The sequence below is a fragment of the Chiroxiphia lanceolata genome, chromosome 7 (genome assembly GCF_009829145.1).
Source record: "Chiroxiphia lanceolata isolate bChiLan1 chromosome 7, bChiLan1.pri, whole genome shotgun sequence".
Classification (NCBI taxonomy): Eukaryota; Metazoa; Chordata; class Aves; order Passeriformes; family Pipridae; genus Chiroxiphia; species Chiroxiphia lanceolata.
In genome coordinates this window covers 10,330,913-10,337,180 of record NC_045643.1, presented here as the reverse complement: position 1 = coordinate 10,337,180, position 6,268 = coordinate 10,330,913, and the positions used below count along the sequence as shown (strand labels likewise).

The following is a 6,268-nucleotide window of genomic DNA, read 5'->3' as shown; positions in this document are numbered from 1 at the left end:
GGGCGGCTTTGTTACCTCCGCCCGCCCCCGGCGCCGCCCAGGCCCGCGGGGCTGCGGCCTCGGGCCCGGCCCGGCCGCCCCCACAGTCCCCCCCGACCCACGGACGGTGCCCGCGGGGGCGATGCGGGGGCGGGCGCTGTTGGAGGCGCGGGGGGCGCGGCCCCGCCGCTGAGACGGCGCGGGGGCGGAGGGCGGCGCGGGCGCCCCTGCGCGGGAGGCGCTCGCCCCGCCGTGGGCGCGGAGGGGCCCCCGGCACCGGCGGGAGCCGCAAGGACGGGGTGACTGCGGCCGCCGCCCGGCCCCGCAGCGGCACCGGCACCGGCACCGGCACCGGCACAGCCACAGCGCGGGAGCCGCCCTCGCCCGGGGCCGCCGCGGGCGCGGAGCCGCAGTGCGCGCTCGGCCAGGTGAGTGGGCCGGCGGGAGCCGCCCGCGGGGACGGGGGACGTGGCAAAGCCCGGGGAGGGGGGGGAATGGTGTCCCGGGACGGCTCGTCCTGCGGGCACCGGGCCCGGCGGGGCCGGCGCGGGGCTCTCTGCGAGCGGCAGGTGCGGCCCCGGGCGCGGTGACCCGCGGCTCCGCTCCATCCCCAGCGCCCGCCCCGTCATGCGGGAGGCTCGGGCGCCGCGCTGCCGCGGAGACCCGCAGGGTTCCCCTTGGCTAAATTTAAATCGCTTTTGGGCCGTTTAATTATAACCGGTTTCCTGCCCGGAGAAGGCGTTCGGCACTTTGTGTGCCGCGCTTGTTTCCTCCACGCTTCCCCCCCTCGCCGTTTCGTGTATTTATTTATTTATGCGTGCGGCTGTCCTCTACGTTCTGTGTAGCACTGTCCGTGGTGGGGAAGAAAGATCACTGCAGATTTCAAGCGTGTTGTTTTCAAAACAGTGGGGCTTAATGTGTGTTTCTATTCCTGTACGCGCAAAATAATAGCACAATGACAGTGTGGGTTGAGGGAAAAATAGGTTTACATTCATATTCTCACCCTTCTGTGGATTGTTTGTTGATGTGGAGATCTCATTTTTTCTTAGTACATCTGGGTTTTTTCTTTTAACCTTTTCAGTGCACGTCGCTACAAACCAGGGTATTTAAGTAAAACAAAATTCCTCTTTGGCCTGTATGATGCCAAAATAAAAAGAGTGTGGTATATGTAGATGGTAATAGTTACATAATTTATTCTCGCATATCTTGTTCCTGGATATGTATCAGGAGCATGGAGGGAATATTTATAACATCTTTTTTTTTTTTTTTTCCCTTTTCTGGGATGCTGTGTGAAGGAATCTTTGCACTAGACTACATTGCATTGGAATGTTTGTAAGAGATTCAGCCCTGAATCACTTCTGTACCCGAAATCCCATCGGGGCCTTACCTTGCTTTGCTTTGTCAGTGTCAAGGGCTACCTCCTCTGTGCTCAAAAACTTCTTTTCTAGATTTTTTTTTTCTTCTACCCCCAGCAATTTATTACTTTTCTCAAAAAAGTAAGAAAATAAGTCAAAGCATTAGAATTAATTCAGTAGTAGTTATTCACAGCACTAAGGTACAGAAAGAAATCTATGTCATGGATGGATTAAAAACCTTCTTCCTATATGTAGGTGAGCTCTTTGCTCAGTTCTTGGACTTCTTTGGAAAAAACTTCCTTATAAGATGATAGTGTATGGTTGCAGCATCGGGGCCATAAGGCATGATTTTCATTATTAGCATATGTAAGGAACAAGCCTAATGGTGCCTTTCAATCAGCGCTGCTGTTCAGGCTCCAAATTTCAAAAAATGTGGTGGTTGCTTTCGTGTCAGCTGGAACTACCCCAGTGGATGTTAGATGCCAGTCCACATGTGTGTATCTATCTTTCTGTACTTGCTTACATCACCTAAACATGGGCTCTGAGCTCATGGGCTCCATGGAACTCATATGGTTGACTGGAGATGGCTTTTAAAGTTATGCTTGGTAGTAGTTTAGCTTGACAGAATTGAAGTTGAAAAGCTTCCCTTCCGTTCATCTGGCTTTATAAACAACCTTCTGGTGATGCCAGTGCAGGCTTGTGGTTTGTTAGTACTATGGAATTGGTTTGTCTTGAAGCATTTGCCAGGCTCTGCAAGGACCCTCTGCCTTCCTTAAAGACCTTGCTATTTGTTTTTAGAGTCAGTTTATCTAATGTGGGTTTCTATTTGTTTTACACTTCAGTGCTTTTTCAAACCTGGTAGAATTCACAGTGCTACATCTTTAAGAACCTTTGTGATAGTACAGTGGCTGCCAGCCAGGAACAATATACTGTTTTGTCAGATTTCCTGAGAAGAAATCGAATTAAGCAGGATGCTTAGGATATTGCATTTACTCCATTGGCTACTGAAACACCTGTTTGGGTAATGTTACTGAATCATTGAAAATGAGATATAACTATGTTAAAATTTAGTAGCATGTTCAAAACCCCTTATTTGAGACTGTATCCAACAGTGCTGCCTTTCATAGTATGGAATGCTCTTAGTAGCTGAACCTGATTTTGTTTGATCCTGCTGTCATCATGCGTGGGATGGTCACAGCATTTGTCTTCATATCGTCTGTTGCTGATCTTTGGTTGTGTTTACAGAGGGGGAGAGGCTGGAGTGAAATTACCAGTAGGAAGGGTATTAATTTCATTGCCCAGCAGATGGAACTGAATTGAACCTTTTATGTAGAAGTTCTTTAACCTAAAGGGAAAGGAGAGGTACCCTTGGAACCTTGTGAGCCTGTTTTGGTGCTTTGAAGCTAGTTGGTGGTATATGAGGTGTTTCTCTAGTCATATCAGGGCCCTTTTCAAGATGAGAATGAGAATATTATTTTTTTATTTGAGTTTAGTATCTAAGTGAAGTTCCATGTCATTTTCATTAAAATTGAATTAAACTATTTGGTTTATATCGACAAGGATACAGAGCCCCTGTGATGTTTTTCCCTGGCAGCTTGTTTGAGATCAGTTGGAATATCTGTGATATTGATGTAAAGGTTGAAAAATACCCCTTTCACTGGCAATAAGATAGAAAATGGTGATAAAGCTTTGTGTAGCACGTACGTGTGTTACAAGGGCACGTCTTCATGGGGTGAGATGGCAAGTAGGATGTGATGGTAAAGTACTGTAGTACTTGTAGAAGAGCTTAAGTAAGGCTTTTTAATGTTTTTTCATGCTTTTTACAGAAACATAGACATCAGTGCTTGAAATCTGTGTATTTTCCTAAAATTGGTCGCATACTTGGAGAAAGTAGCACAGTAGTTGCATGCTCTCTACTGAGTATTTCGATACAACTTCAGGGTAGCTGTGTTAAAAGACTGCAGTAAGATTGTGAATTCTCCTTGGAAGTGCAAGCTCCGGACTGCTGGAGATGTAGTCACTCATGTTACAAGTGTACATGTTTAAGTCATCCCTTCCAACACCTCGGAATCCTATTGTTTTGATAATGTTGGTGTTGGGTTTCCAAGTTCTACTGACAGGATTTATGAATTTAGCTTTCAAAGCAATAGGCTAGTCACATCTCTCTGTGTTACCTATGGAGAGCTGATCCTTCTTCTCATGATACCTGGTAATACTGGGGAGAAAATGACAAGTGGCTGGGGCTAAATCTGGTTTGGATTTAGCCATTTGATTGGGCAAGTATTTTGTGTTTTGTTGCATTTGCACAGTTTTGTGTCACAGCTGTATTTTTGTATGATTGGGGAGGACTAGTATGCTGATACCAGTTGCTTGATGAAGAATGATACTTGTACTTCCTAAGTCGTTTAGTAAATTTGCCCTGAAGTATCCAGTTTTGAAAAAAATATACAATAACTATGTTTGAAAGAAGGTTTTGAAAGAGGATCTTTTCTTTGAAGTGTAGTTATCAAGCTTTCTACGCGGCACAATTACAGCCTGTGTGTGCAAAGCTGTAATAATTGAAATGAATTTGGAGTTCAGTGTGAGTCCATCATTATTTGACCAAAATACCCAGTTAGTACAGTCAAACCAAGCATAATGGCTGAAATAGTGCAGTATTTGTCCTTTAGAACTAAGGAAGCACCCAAAAGTGGATGATTGACGGATCATGTGAGCTGTTTGCTTTTGGGGGGATTAAGGAGTCATTGTGACATAATTAATACTTCGGGTTTTTTTTTCCTTGTATGAGCACAATGTTGTAAATAAAGACTAGGATGTTGAAATAAAAAATAACTGTACTGTTGAGCTAGTGTTTGTTGATGCTTCATTACGAGGTCAGCAGACAAACTGGGGAGTTGTTCATACAGTGTTTTGGTTCAGATTTCTCGAAGTGTGTGCCTCCATTCATTCGTGCAGCTGTATATACACACATATAATTTGACTTGTGGACTTTTAGTCATAAACACTTTAATAACATTGTCAATATCCTTATATGCTGTGTATTGACCACTGGAGAAAGACATTAGGTAACAAAAATTAACATTTCCGTAAGAAGCCCACCTAAATATTGCATGAAAAACGGTCAGATGTGTTTTGTTAAGTGCTGTGGTGGCCGGTATCCATTGGCTAGGATCCACTTGAAAAATCAGATTAAAAGTTTTTGTGCTTGACAAATCCAATGTCATTAGTTTAATAATTCCCTGAAGGCTAGTGTTGTAATTAGATGAGCCCAAAGCATGCAGCAGTAAATTTCATTTTCTTCCAGGAATGACCAGCAGCATCTTTAAAAAAGGAAAACATTAACTGATCCTTGTCAGATAGAGCAGCCACAGTATGAACAAAGAGTTTTCCAGGAATAAATGTGACAGCTGAAACTGCATCACCTGATGATGAGTGGAGTGGATCAGCCACAGCCTGGTGGGAAGCAGTGAGGTCTGTAAGGATCCTGCTGAAAAAGGGCTCAAAAGTGATAATTCACTGGGTGCCTCATATCAAGGGCATTGGATATTATAGATGCTGAGTACTGGCAAAATAGCAATTAAAAAAATTACAAAACCAGCAACTCCCTTTGGATCCTGATTGTCATAAAAGGCTTATGTCCATCTTGGAGTGATTCCTTAACTCTCTCAAGAGCATGTGAGCTTCCTAGTGCATTCCAGCTTCAAAAGGTGTACTTGTTGAACGGTGTGTTTTCTTTATTTAAGATGCATTTTAAAAAGGGTAATCTGCTTGGTTAATCTTGTTACTCTACTGCATGATTACTGATTTGAATCTGTTCTGAGCTGGTAGTTTGATAAGAGATTTCTTGTACTAGAACTAAGAAGGAGTAGAGATTGTAAATGTATCATCTCTTTAAAATGTAGCTGCCTAAAAAACATAATTTATGCTTTTTGGGTCATTGCTCTCATAAAAATGTCTACATTGTCTTCATTAACATGAATATTGTTGTCAGAAAAATAACTTCCCAAATACTTGTATTGTGAAGGAAAATAGGAAAATTCCAGATGTAACTGTGGTGTGCTCTCTGAGACTTGCAGACCTTGCTTTGGGATCAGTATGGCTGTGGCTGTATCTGTGTCTGAATGGGCTCAGAGCCTGAACTGGAGCATTGTCACAGGGTTGTGGCACTGTTTGGGTGTTAATGGGCTCCTTGGCCTGCTTTGGGCCAGTGTCACAGCCCAAATAGGGCACTGCTCAGGGAAAGCCATGGGATAGGGACTATCCCAAAATGGACTAGGGATGACAGCCGTGTTTTGTGGGAGAAGAACATTTAGCATGTGTGCTCTACTGCATGGCTTCAACATCTGTTTCCTGGCTTGTTCTGCATACAGGTGCAGATGTAGCCATAGAGATGCTGCTGCACATTTCTGGATAAGAACAAGCTCCAATTGAATGCTGTTTGTTCAGAGAAAAACAAGAACCCACTGTCACTTATGAGAAAGCAACACTTATGGAAGTTTAGTGCACATTGTTGTTTCATATTTGTGTGTCTGTATAAAAAAAAATACATTTGCACACACACTTTTTTCATGTAACAACTACCTTCTTATGTTTTGAATAATGCCATTTTGAATAATGCCATATCTAGACCTTCCCAAGATGCCATTAAGATCTTGTAAGCATATGTAGCAAAGTATCATAACTAGAATAAATGTCAGAGTTCTTGGTTGTCTTGCATGGTGTTTTTGTCTCAAATGTTCACCAAATAATCTCTGAGTGTGTAGATATGACACCAATTCTCTGGTTCATTTTTCAAATGTGTTTTGACTTCCTTGGAAGGAAATAACTTTCAGCAAAATATAACTTTGACATAGCTCAACTTTTATAAACAAGTCCTATTAACCTGAGTAAGTGTGTGCTGTGAATTTGCTCTGAACCTGGATGATATGTCCTGT

At 43.7% G+C, this 6,268-nt stretch overlaps 1 protein-coding gene across 1 annotated transcript in view; it reads left to right on the top strand.

Annotated features, from left to right (window-relative positions):
* The first annotated feature begins 332 nt into the window (after nucleotides 1-332).
* HECW2 (HECT, C2 and WW domain containing E3 ubiquitin protein ligase 2) overlaps nucleotides 333-6,268 on the top strand; it is a 153,669-nt gene continuing 147,733 nt past the window's right edge. Inside the window, exon 1 of the mRNA XM_032692883.1 lies at nucleotides 333-407. The gene's annotated coding sequence lies outside the window, so the exon portion shown is untranslated. The remainder of the gene's footprint in view (nucleotides 408-6,268) is intronic.